At 38.6% G+C, this 12871-nt stretch overlaps 1 protein-coding gene across 7 annotated transcripts in view; it reads left to right on the top strand.

Moving 5' to 3' along the window:
* Positions 1–12871, top strand: part of APBA2 (amyloid beta precursor protein binding family A member 2) — a 110952-nt gene that overhangs the window by 2404 nt on the left and 95677 nt on the right. The window contains exon 2 of one of the 7 annotated variants that reach the window (XM_052807455.1): positions 1795–1853. The exons of 4 other annotated variants lie outside the window; for them this stretch is intronic. The gene's annotated coding sequence lies outside the window, so the exon portion shown is untranslated. Of the gene's footprint in view, positions 1–1794; positions 1879–2047; positions 2071–12871 lie in introns of those variants that run through there. 2 more of the 7 variants (XM_052807454.1, XM_052807456.1) reach the window with 2 other exon arrangements.

Raw genomic sequence — 12871 nt, 5'->3', positions numbered from 1 at the left:
CAGAAATACAGAAGATCCTGGTTTTGTCCAGAACAAAATCTTGGTTGTAGCCTTTGAATACATCAGGTTTTAGGTGCTTTTGCAGACTTTTTATATCCATTTCCCTTGTAACCTGTGTTTAAAGAAACAAGGCAATGCTTTCATGCTTTAAGCCATTGCAACAATAGAGGCTGGGGAGCAGCCCTGCCAAGAAGGCCCAGAGGTCCTGGTGAACAGCAAGCTGTGTGTGAACCAGCCACATACCCTGGCAACAAAGATAGCCAGGAGTATCCTGGTCTGTATGAACAAGAATGCAGCCAGTAGATCAAGGGAAGTAATTATCCCCCTCTACTCATCATTCAGTAGACTGCATCTATAATACTGTGTCTGGTTTTGGTCCCCCCTTTTACAAGGAAGATACTAATGAACTGGAGCTCTGCAGAGGCCACCAAAGTGGTTGGGGCTGGAGGTCAGGCTCTGTGAGGAGAGGGTGAGGGAGGGGGGCTTGCCTAGCCTGCAGAAGCGGAGGCTTTGGGGGGACCTAACAGCAGCCTTCCAGTACTTATAAGGAGGTCTTCAGGGAAGTGGAGCCAGACTCATCACAGCGGTGTGTGACAGAGAATGAGAGACAATAGGCATGTGTTGAAATGAGAGGTTCAGACTGGATATAAACAAAATCTTTTGCCCCACAAGGACAGTCATGCATGGGAACAGGTAGCCCAGAGAAGTTGTTGTCTCCATCCTTGGAGGTTTTTAAAACCAGACTGGATAATGCCCTGAGCAACCTGGTCAGGCCTCACTGATGACCCTGGTTTGAACAGGACAAGAGGTTGGACAAGAGACCTCCAACATTCTTTCCAACCTGAATTATTCTATGATCCTATGAACAGTTGTATGTTTGCGCCTATCCATACGTGATGCAAGAAGCAGACATGTTTCCAGAAGGCAGAATTTTTTTAGAAAGAACTAGAGCTCCCATTCTAGGGCTAATCCATGATTCTCAGCAAAGATGGAGTATAATATCAGTATGACACATTGGCCTCTATTACCCATGTAATAATGCATTACTATTAGTACAAACTAATACCTTACTATAGGCTTCCTAAGGAAGAGATATTTGCTTGAAATATTTTTATTTTAATGTAGATATAAACAAAATGAAGAACATACTTCTTAAAAGCAAGAACATTTCTACGTAGTATCTTTTGGCACTCCTGTGAGGCAATTAAAGCCTTGCAACATTAGTGCAGGAGACATAATGGTGGTTCTTATAGCTGGAGACAATAAAGGACTGATGCAGTCACATGCACTTCACAAGTTAAGAGGAAGAGCTGAAAGCAGAATCAGAATTCACTAGTTTTTAGACACTCCACAAAACATGCAATTGCTGAGTCAAATGTTCGTTATAAGTACTTTGGATACTTGCAAATGCTTTTAGTCTACTGAAGAGAGCATGAAAATGTAAGATTTTTTCTTTTTTTTCCTGAGGACCCATTTTCCCTTGAGAGCTGTGTGAAAAGCAGCTCAAGAAAGCACCATGTGTTTCTTGAAGTGTTCGGTGTTTTAGGCTTGTGCTGCCTGCAGGAGCAGAACATGCAGCAGTTAGGCTTTATTATGGCATCTATGAGAAGAGGGCTTTCATTCCAATTCTCATTTTTGTCTGAACTTAAGTCTTATCTTGTCTAATGATACTATTTTCCAGAAGAAAGGTCTTATACAACTGGTAAAAACACATATGGAATGAACTGTTTGTTTTTGATGCTGATAGGTAAATGCATTGTCATTTGAGTACATGACATTCCTTTTTTATTGCAGTACTTACTGTCTTCATTCACCTGCTGCAGCAGAGGAAGGTGACTTGCACTTCAAGAGGAGTAAGTTAGAGCTGAGCAGAGACTGGTATGGAAAACTCTGTGATTAATAGGTACTTCCACCTAAGCAAAAGAGGGAGAACTAGAAGCCATGTAGGTAGGGATGACAAGAAGGTTGCATGAAATACTGCTGGAGATGCATACTCTGAAGTATACTTGTGCATGAAGGATCATTTTCTTTTGAAATAGAAATGAAGAGGAAAGGAAACCTGGCAAAAAGGTATACAAAAAGTCTTGGAATGGTCAAATATGTCAATTATAACCAGTGTGAGACTTGGAGTCTAGATAAGGATTTTCAAATAGCAGTACTTCTGCAATGCAGATATCCACTGATACCCACCTGGACTACCAGTGGGAGCTGCACAGAGAAGTATCTTGGGATAGTTTTCTGTTTTGAACTATTAAAATGAAGTTTCCTTCAGAAAATGGCCCTTCTGGTTACAGACTTAGTAATGAAGATTCAGCCACACAGGAATAACTTGTTATTGTTTTATTACTTAGAAGGCAGGTTGGATATTTCCATTCTATTAATTGAATGAAGTAGTTTTTGAATTTCGTTTTGTACATCAAAGTTAGGAATATTTGTGAGCATGTCACCAGCTAGCATTATTTCCAGACTTCTGTCTTTCCTTTTACTTTCTGAGAGATCCCCCTCACAGACGCCCTTGTCAACTACAACCTTTGGAGAAGTTCCTCTCCCCAAGCCAATTGTACCATAACCCCGATCATTTTCAAAGAGTGAAATCTGCTGGTTTTATTCCTAAAAGTTTCTACGAGAGAGGCCTGACCTTGCAAGTTTTTCTTTTATATGTAATCTGTCTTTGTGTGTGAAGGGTTCACAGGATCTAATCCTTGAAGAATTTAGTGAAATTCTTTCATCTCAGTACAGTGGTTAGATTTAGCTAAGATTCAGTAATGTGGTCATAGCAGACAATTTACTTCTTACCATCATGAATATGCAACATCTTAAAAAAACCAACAAACAAACAGCTCGCAACCCAACATAATAGCTTTGTAACACTAACCACGAGTGGCGACACTGTTCTGGTAGGTGTGCAGATCTGGGTGCTTGACCACTGGCGTGCAGAATGCCAAGTGATGTCTAACACAGGAACATAGGGCTTTTTGGGTTCATTTCCATTTTCTCCAGTAAGGTATTTTTCTTGCAGTGACTGTAGAAGAGTCATCTCTGCTTTCCAGTTGTTCCGCTTTGGATTTGTTGTGAGTGACAGCCAAGTGATTATCTTAGTATGACACTGCAGGGTTCTCTGGGGGATTTAGCAAGATAGTAATTCCAGTAAAAATTGAACAGAAAATTCATATTTTAGCAGATAAACAGAGATGGAGAATTCATATTCTTATGTATAGACTTTCATCATTCCATCTCACTGTGTTAAGAGCCTGAGTCCACAGAAAGAGCTTCATTCAGCTGAGGTTTTAGGACTGACATCAGAATGATCCCCTGGGATCACTGTGTGGTCTGCTCCTCTGGGTAAGCTGCTGAAGAAGGAAGCATAGGAATAAATGTAGAAGACCTTGCGTATCTTGGGGTTGTAACAGTTGATGTAAACATTAGTTGCACTACAAACTAGCAACAGACAGCAGTGACAATGTCACCTCAACTCCCCACAAACATACTGTGCCTATCTTTGGGAGAATCACATGGACAGATCTCTTAAGGGCCCCTGGAAGGGACTCCTTAGGCATCCTGCCATACAAAAGACCACTGGTCTCATGCAAAGTGACACTGTAGCACCCAGAAATCCTCAATCACAGGGAAGATTAAGTTATTACAGCATTTCATACTAAGAAACAAAGTGCATCAAAAGCCAGGTGGAACCAACTCAAAGCATTTGTGACAGGGCAGGCACTTTTGAAGGGGTTATGGTAATAAAACTTGGAGAAAGCTCATCTTCTACATAAGGGAGAGAGCTGTAGACCTGTAAGTGCTGACTTACTTTAGGAGTTCTAAACTGGTTAGAGAAATAAAATTAGCATATCAGAAAGCAAGAGAACATGGGAGGAAGGAAGGCGGGAAAGAAGGAGGGGAAACAAGACATCTGTATTGTTGGTGGTGATAGTGGTGTGTCTGTATATGAAAATTCCCTGAGGAGGAAGAGAAGTGACAGGAATCTTTGAAGTGTAGGCTCCAAAAGAGTGAATGTTTAGATAGAAGTAGGGAGTCTGGATGAAACATTAGCTGCAGTTCCAAAATCGAGGTGATAACCTGCTGCAAATTGTATGAAACACAAGACTATGAAGTCATCAGTGTGTTGTCTGCATTAAACCAGGGTAAACAACTACTAAGGAACAAAAAAATCAGGCTCTACGTCTGTCTTTTTTTGGTGCTCAATTATTCCAAAAACATTTAGACAAGTATTTCTAAACAGCATTTTTTCCCCTTTATACAAGCTATAACATAGGATGAGAAGCCCAAGTTCCACAAGGGGAGCACCTATCTAAACAGTATTATAAGAACCTCCCAGAAGGGGTGGCTGTGTTTGGCATTCAGTGTTCAGGTTCAGTGAAATAACTGATCTTTATGTGAGAGAAAGAACCACATATTTGCTGCCTTCATGCACTGGACAGAAACAAAGGTACTTGGGTGGACTTTCTGTCACCCACTGTGCCCTTCAAAATCAGAAGATCGTCTGCTGTACTTGACTGGTTAGCCTGTCTTTCTAGGGAGTCTTAGAAGTGCTAGTTAACTTTGCCTTTTCCTGCTCCAGCAAAATGGTAATATATTCCTGAGTGCCTGGTTACTGCAGCAACTGGAACAACTGAAGAGAATGAGTTGCATAGACCAGATTCTGTTCTGGAATGACATAGGATTTTAATTTTTTTTTCCCTCCCCTGTCACCAAGAGTGAAATGACATCAAGCAATTGACATTACTCTCTAGAATCACTGATACCAGCTACCACAAAAATATCATTTCAGTGCAAGGGCAAGTGCACCCCTTTGGTTTAGTTAAATCTTAAAATAGGCCTCAAACCTCATACTCTAAAAGCCAAGAGAGATGCCTTTTCAACACTTCAGGGAGAGTGCATGGAGATGGGATTGCTTGTTTCTCGTTCAGAACCAAGATTGCTTCAGAGCTGCTATACTCAAATCCACACCAAATCTCTCTCCTGGGAATGAAATCTTGTATAAACACTGTTACTAAGCATATCCTTTTTTTTTTTTTCAGTCTGTTAAGGATGGCCATCCTGACTGCTACCAAGTTTCACAGGGTTGCTATGCTGTCTTGAGTTTCAAAGACCAGTACAACTACTAATGTCAGAATAGTCATAAAGGCAGTTACACAAAGAACATAAATATTTCTACTCTTATAAACTGATCCAGTATGGGAAAGAAGCAGACTTGCCTCGGTTCCAGATTCTTACTATGCAGCATAGCATGTTGTTGCCATGCTACCAGAATTGCTTGCCTTGGTATTTAAATTTACCCTTAACAGATTTGCATTTAAAAAGAATGAACTGTTAACAGTACATTAAAATATAAAATAACCTGACAAGGCATAAGCCTTGTCACCAATTTGTTCATGTATTTTTGACCTCTACAGATTTTAATTTTTTTTCCTAAATAAACCCCACCATAATAACAAATCTCAGAGATGAACGAACAATGAAATATGGAAATATGGTTCTGTTTGGTAGTGCAATGAAGGTTTATATCAGGGGAGGAATATAAATTATAGTTTCAATACTTAACAAAAATGTGCATTTTGCCTACCTCAGTAAGTGCCTCTTGCCATCCTTCGTAGTCTCTGATTTAGCACTACAAAGGGAAATCAGAGTATAATGATATTTTCTTGTTATTGCTGGGTTGTGGAGGAGAAAGGAATGTTTTTTTCATGTATGTGTGTGTGTGTGTATATATATATATAAAAAAATGTCCTTTTGGGCACAAAATCTTGTGTTACTGGAAGACAACTCTTGATTAGAGGTAAGGCAGCTTTAAAAAGAAACTTATCCCTGTGATATTCTTAGCCAGTCAATCAGTGTGGCTTTAATTATGTAGAAGTATTTGACATATTATGGCCCAGGAGATAAGAGCTGTTGCATACTGGATGACAGAAAGGGAAAGAATTCTGTTGGTGACTAGAAACTCCATGCTCAGTGCTGCATCAGAAGCATAAAAGGAGCAGTGGAGGGGAACACTTCCTAGTAAATACTGATTTGCAATGCATTTCTGATTCCAATATTATGAAGGTTGTTGGTGGCAGAATTCTTCATTCCTGGTAAATGACTACCTGCTTTCTTGATGGAAGAGTTGCCATGAAAATATCTCTGTGGTATCAGGAGTGTGCCTATAAGTCAATTGTGTTGGTTTTGGTTTTGGTTTAAATAATAAAGGGTTTTTCTTTGCATTTTCAATGGTAGGTGGAAATCTCTCTCTGTTCTTCCCTAAGTAAAAGGCCCAGAAGGTATCTGTTGTGATACTTGCTGTTTTCAGTACTTGGGAAGAGAGCGCCTTAGGGTTTTTAGCACATCTATTCCACACCTATCTGCAATGATAATAAATTATCTCTACAGCATGTGTTTCATCTGATATTTGTCCTCCATTTATTATTCAACTCCTATGCATCATAACTGGACCCACCAACTAGCAGATGATCTAATTAGAAATGATGATTTGGGGGAAAAAAAGTGCTGTTAAGATTTTATTAATCTTGGGATGAATAACCTCGTGTCAGTTTTATTGCAGTGTAAGATGTATACATTAGTACTGTAATTCTTTTGTACCATCATGCTAGGTAAGATTTAGCTTTTGAACTTCTTATCAGAAAGTGTCAAAGCAAAGGAAATAAATTTGATGGCCCTGTTTTACAGATAGGGAGTCACTGAAATGACTTGCCCAGAATCATTCACCCTGCTGAGTGACTGAACCAGGAATAATACCAAGATCTCCGGAATAGTTGCCTAAAGCTTTATCCACAGTACTATCTTAACCTGGTTCTTGCTTTGTACCATAGCATTTAGGAGAATAACAAACTATTAGCTGATCTGCTTTCTGTCATACATACATCTTTCTCACATTTTGGTACAAGAATGATTTGCTTCATGAGAAGGTACTTCGTAAAAACATAGTAAAGAACCTTAGTAATGTATGCTTTGCTTCCTAAAGACATGAATGAGGGAAAACTGGGGGGAGGTGGGGTGTATTTATTACAGTGCTCCTAGCCCTTTGTGACAGTATTTTTTTTTTTCTTCCCCATGCATATCTATGTATTTGTTTTGGAGGTTTTAAATCACAATTTAGTAAAATCTCTGGCTTATTCTTGAGCCAACATTGATTTAACTTAGATTTGTTAACAGTTTTTAGTGTTGGGAGTCTTACGATATTTCATGGTTTAGTTAAGGCTCCAGCTGCTGGTGTATGAGAATTGCAGCTTCAAGTTTCGACTCATACAGGCTCCAGGAAGGAAGAAACTGTGACTGTGTACTTTAAACATCTGTGGACAATATGATACCTTTAAATAATTTTGGAATTCTTGTGATTGGCAGTGCTATAGCAGTTGTAGTGGAAATAAGTTCCTTAATAGTAACCAGCATCTGTTTGAATGACATAAGCTTAAGTTATTGGTTTTTGTTCTGATGGTACTTAACATTTTTATAACCATTCATAATAAATATAAGCAAGCCAAATGCCATCCAGAGTTTCTGAACCAGCTGTTTCATCAGTAAGTAGTCTGTGGTGTTACATATTTTCATCTATGTAATGATAATCCTACTTAAATTAATGTAGTAATTAAGGTAATGTAGTAACCTACAGTGGTTACTGATAGATACTATCGCAAGGTTGGGAAACATGAAATCTGTATACTGCTGCTCTAAGTCTCCCACCATCCCCATGCTCTGGCACAATGAATCTTGTCTTTTGACAGGATGAAATCCGTATTGCCTTTAAGATGATACCTCTCTCATGATTGGATGAACTTGTGACTCTTAACTGGGGCTGACAACTGAGGTTGACCCTAGCTGACTGGTTGACAACTTGTAACATGTTGGTCCTATTGACACAATGACTGCCATCTCCTCAGGCTGGACTGGTAGTAGTCCTTCCTCCTTCTCTCTTCTTCAGACCATCGTGTGAGGCCTGTGAGGCTGAGCAGGAGTGGTTTCTCTTGCTGAGCTGTGCGCCAGGCATCCTATCACAAGAAGCATGCTGAAGATTGCAGAGACCCTCACATATCATAAAGACAAGCAATGGGGGAAAGTCAAACAGAAATTTTTTAAGCAGTAAAGTTTGAAGTTTACTATGCATGTGGAACTAAACTAAATAACATAGTAGCATCCTGAATGAAATGGAGGTGCTCGGGAAAAAAAAAAATTAACAGTCTTTATTGTAGTGGAGCCTATGAGCCAACTAAGTGTGTAGGACCCCTTTGTGGTAGGCATTTACAAAGACAGCAGTGGACTGTCATTGCTCAAAAGACCTATCTAAATAGACTTGATGGTTTGTTTCCATTTATCTGATCGAGGAAAAGAATATTGGAAGAGTGTAAAAACATGGTATAGAGCCAAAATAACCTCATATTATGGTAGAGATAGGGTGTGAAACACTGGATTTAATCAATAACACACAGACCAAACATTTACTGAAAACTTGGAGTAATAGGTATGTCTATAATTATCAGTTAAAATAGCTTAAATATACTTAACTGGAAAATCTTAATTTGGTTTTTCTATTTAGTTGAATTTTGCTTTTAACCTTCTTGCTGTCTTAAATTATGAATATAAAAATAATTACCTTTAGAAATGAATGTATTAAATAATTTGCCTGTGTAAATATGAATAGCAGGTTGAAAAAAAGTTCTCTGCCATGGAGACTATAAAAGGATGGCTTTGCAGTTATTACACTATTTCCATTGTTGTTCTTGAGCAGTACTGTGTCAATGTGTGGGGTGCGTTTGTGTTTGGTTTTGTTTTTTAAACAGACTCCCCAAAGTCTGCTTCATTCATCTGTCACCTGTAGACTTACTTAGAGATTTTTAAGCTCTTTGTGGCAGGAATGTCCGCAGAATACTTAACATAATGAAATCTTGATTAATAGACTTTTCCACAACACACACAATTTAGGATTTATTTGCCCCCAGCTGACAGTTGTTACTATAGCAAATACAAGATGAAGAATTAAATGGAAAGGAAAATACTATGTCACTGTTCAGGGCTTGAATCTGATAGGTATCAAAGGGCACAGAAGTTGATTATAGCCTTGCAATGCTAGGCTGTATATGATGGTACAAAGTTGTATACTGCAGGGAAGCCTTCTAAGTGCCTGCCAAAATCCATTGAGAAAGCCCAGGAAAGGTCTGCACAGTGTTAGGTGGTTGTTTTACAATTGTGGGCAACTTCTATTATTAAGGGACTGTGGTGTGTCTTTGCAATTTAAGTGGCTGGAAGCTAACCTTTAATTTGAACTGGGTGCAGCTCAACAGTATTTCAAGACTTCAATTTTGCTACAAGCTACAAACTTCCCTGCAGTACTCTGGTCCCCCAGATTGTCCCACCAGCCCCAGCAGGACTATAGCTGTATGTCTCTTTGCAACGTAGGAAGTTCTAGTTACCACAAGGAGGCTGCCATGGTGTAGTTGTTCAGACCATAATAATTAAGCTTAGAAAGATGAAACCTAGTTGACTTAATGATAGAAAAATGGGAATTTTTCCAATTGTTAGAGGAACTAGTCTATGTTTGACTTTCCCAATGAGCAAAACAATTATATAATATGTAGTATTCTTTAAGCATCATATTCTGCCAGGCATAATACTTTGTGTCGTGTATATATATATACAAGACTTTACTTATTCTAAACCTGATACCAAAATTTATACACATACTGTCCTGAGCATCAGTTGAAGATGAACCAATCTATTTATGAACAAATAATCAAAACACTGAAGAATAAGTATTAGCAAGACTCATACTGCCATTTACATGCTTGCCTTAGTAGCTGCTTAGTGCATGTTTAGTGATGAGAGATGCAGAGTACTGAACTGGAAAATTCATAAATAAATATGAAATAGACTGACCCACAATGTACCAGTGTGATGTCTCAGGTAAGATGTTTCAGTTATCTGTCAGCTATTTCATTTTGAAAGGAAAAACATTAATTCTCGAAAGTGTTATCCAAGTGCATAGCTACATTTACTGAGAGCCTAGGAAATATATTGTTTATTTAAATGCATTAAGCAAACTAGAATTATCTTATGACAAATGACATAAAATGCAGGGGAAATTCTTGTTTTCATACTAGCTTTTATATCTATCTATCTCTAAAGCTTCATTAATATTCCCCTAGTCTTTTGATAACCAATATCACACAAGTAAGGTAATAGGCAGATACGGAGCATGAGGCTTCCTGTGTGTAGGTGTCTTCCATACTGCTGCCCAGCTATAACCTTCCCTTGTACTGGGGTACAGCAACCTCGCACTGCAAGATTAATGCCTTTTTTCTGACTGCTCTGTTACCTGTGTTTTTTTCCATGTGATACCATTATTTTACATACTGCAGTTAGGCCAGCTGCAGTCTAAAACAAATCTCGTTTAGGCCAACTGTAGATCGGATTAACCCTGTGGACACTGCATCTTATTCAACCACAGGGTATGCTTACTAATGAGAATGGCTGAAGCTGTATTAATACTTTTTGGAATATTGCATAACAGTGAGTTTTCAGCCTTCTTCCTGTTCCGTGCTGCATTGCCTACTTAGCCTGTCAATTACTGATAGGGAAAGTCTATCTACATGTGTGCGAAGAAAAAGAAAAAAAATAAACCCAAAAGCCAGGCCTAAAGTCTCCAAATAGTTCGGATTTTGATAGATCACTAGAACTCTCAATGTTCCCATCTCTAGCGGATGGGATCGCAGAGAAGACAAAGAAGAGATAGCCAGCTGTTGTTTCCTGTACTTTCCTGAAGTAGTTATTGAGCCTGGAGGAATGACGTGCATACAGTCTTCAAGAGGTGTAGTCTAAAAAGATATAAAGAGTGTAGTACTGGCAAGGGCTCATGCCAATCTGATCTACAATTTCTGCTCTAATATTTGTGTTTACTTTCATTTGCATAATGACAATATTTCACACCTGCTTTATCACACAGCTGCAAAGGGCAGGATCTCGAGTCTCCAGTGTTTGAAACAGTTGCTCTCCTTAAAATGGCTGGGCAAAAGTGAGATAAACATTGAGTTATCATCATGAAGGTCTAAAGGAAGATGGATGCTTCCTCAGACTTTTCAGCAGGCTGATGTTATAAGGGGAACTACGCTCAGAAGTGATTAATCTATGGGGGTTTCATCTCCCAGCAACAGACTTGTTTGATTTTTCCTTGAATCGTAAAGATTCCATTGTGTTGCTACAGACAATCACATAAAATCAAGATGCCTTTTTCCAAAGATGGTCAGGGACTAATATTCAATCCCTTACTCTTATTATCAGAACCACCCAAGATCAGGAGTAAACCAGCACTTTGTTGCCCTACTTTGTCTGAGGAAGCTTAGTTCTTCAATTTTCAACAACTTCTCCAGCTAGACAAGATCCACATACCTTCCTCTCCTTTACAAGCCATTAGGATCTGATGGGATAAGACTTGTGCATCAGAGCCTAGACAGCTAATGATGTCTGACTTCCTGGCTTTAAGTGGAGCCTTTTAGACAACAGAGTTAACCCCTACAGTTTCAGCACAGAAAAGTCTGTTTAGTCAAGGATTTCACTTGAACTTTCCCTGCAGATTTCTTGAAAAGGATTTCTCCACCTTTACTGAAAAACTTCTTGAAACTAGAGTAGGCAGTTGAGATAGCTAGAGTCACATTTTTTCAAAGAATCCTTTAATTGCAGGCTAATTGCATATTTTATTTCACCCACATACATTGTGTGTGTTGCATTTGAAGGCAGTGTTCCCTTATATCCCAAAGGATGAAAAATGGCTTTAAAAATTGTGCTTCACCCTTGCTGTTATTTCATACTCTCCATTTTGAACCATTCATGAAGGTATTTTTCATTATTTTCCAAACAGCAGAGTGGTCTTTTATAGCAATCACTAGTATTTGCAGAGGACTTGAACAATGAGTTGTCTCTCTGAAACCTCAAACTTTCCTAAAACTGGTACTTGGAGCTGACTCTGTCTCCTTACCAAAGATTACTGTCGGAGTCCATAAAGCACCACCAGTTGCCCCTCTGCCCTTCCACTCAGCTTCATTGCTCCCCAAAGAGAAACAGTGGCATATTTTGGAAGTTAGCAGGGACTTCAGAGTGTGTATTCACTAAAAGAGGAATGTTGTTTGTTCTTTATGTAGCATCAGAAAATAAATGAAGCTTTGAAATCTTCTGTTTAGGAAAAAAGATATTGAGGAAGGAAAAAAAAAGGTAAAATATAGCTCTATCCTCCAAAATAAAAGATCACTGTCTTTGGTATTGTAATTTCATGGGTAGAAATCTGCATAGTCATTTGCTTATCTGCTCAAAGCTTTTCATAATTGGCACTTTGTCATCTTCTGTCTGTAAATTATAGGCAGTCATTGGTAAAGTATCTGAGTAACCAAGAAGAGGGTTAACTGCTTTCCATATATATGTAGCTACATACCTGGATCTATGTGAACATGAATACATACATAAATGTATTCTTGCTCTTCAACTAGATGCCTTGAAAAAAAATACCCTTAATGTCATACATCTGTGAATTCTGGTATAAATATGAAGCAGATAACAGGAACCTATTTGGTTCCTTTAAAATGGAAAGACAGAGGGAGATTGATTTGGGAGAAAGATGTGAGTACACAGATACAGATAATCACATAAAAAAACCCAAATACAGGTTGTTACAAACAACTAAGAATGAAATAGGCAAATTAGATACCAAATTTTGTGTCAAGTGTTTTTGACTGACTTGGTGAAGAGAAGACTTTTTCCAAATGTCATTCTTTGCATTGATAGTACAATAGTAGAGACAGTTTACATCTCAGAAAACTCAGTCTGGATTGACCCAATTTACATCTTCCCTAATGTGACACTACAGTAACATTTG

The sequence above is a fragment of the Harpia harpyja genome, chromosome 14, assembly GCF_026419915.1.
Source record: "Harpia harpyja isolate bHarHar1 chromosome 14, bHarHar1 primary haplotype, whole genome shotgun sequence".
NCBI classification, from domain to species: domain Eukaryota; kingdom Metazoa; phylum Chordata; class Aves; order Accipitriformes; family Accipitridae; genus Harpia; species Harpia harpyja.
This window is presented reverse-complemented; position numbering and strand designations above follow the sequence as displayed.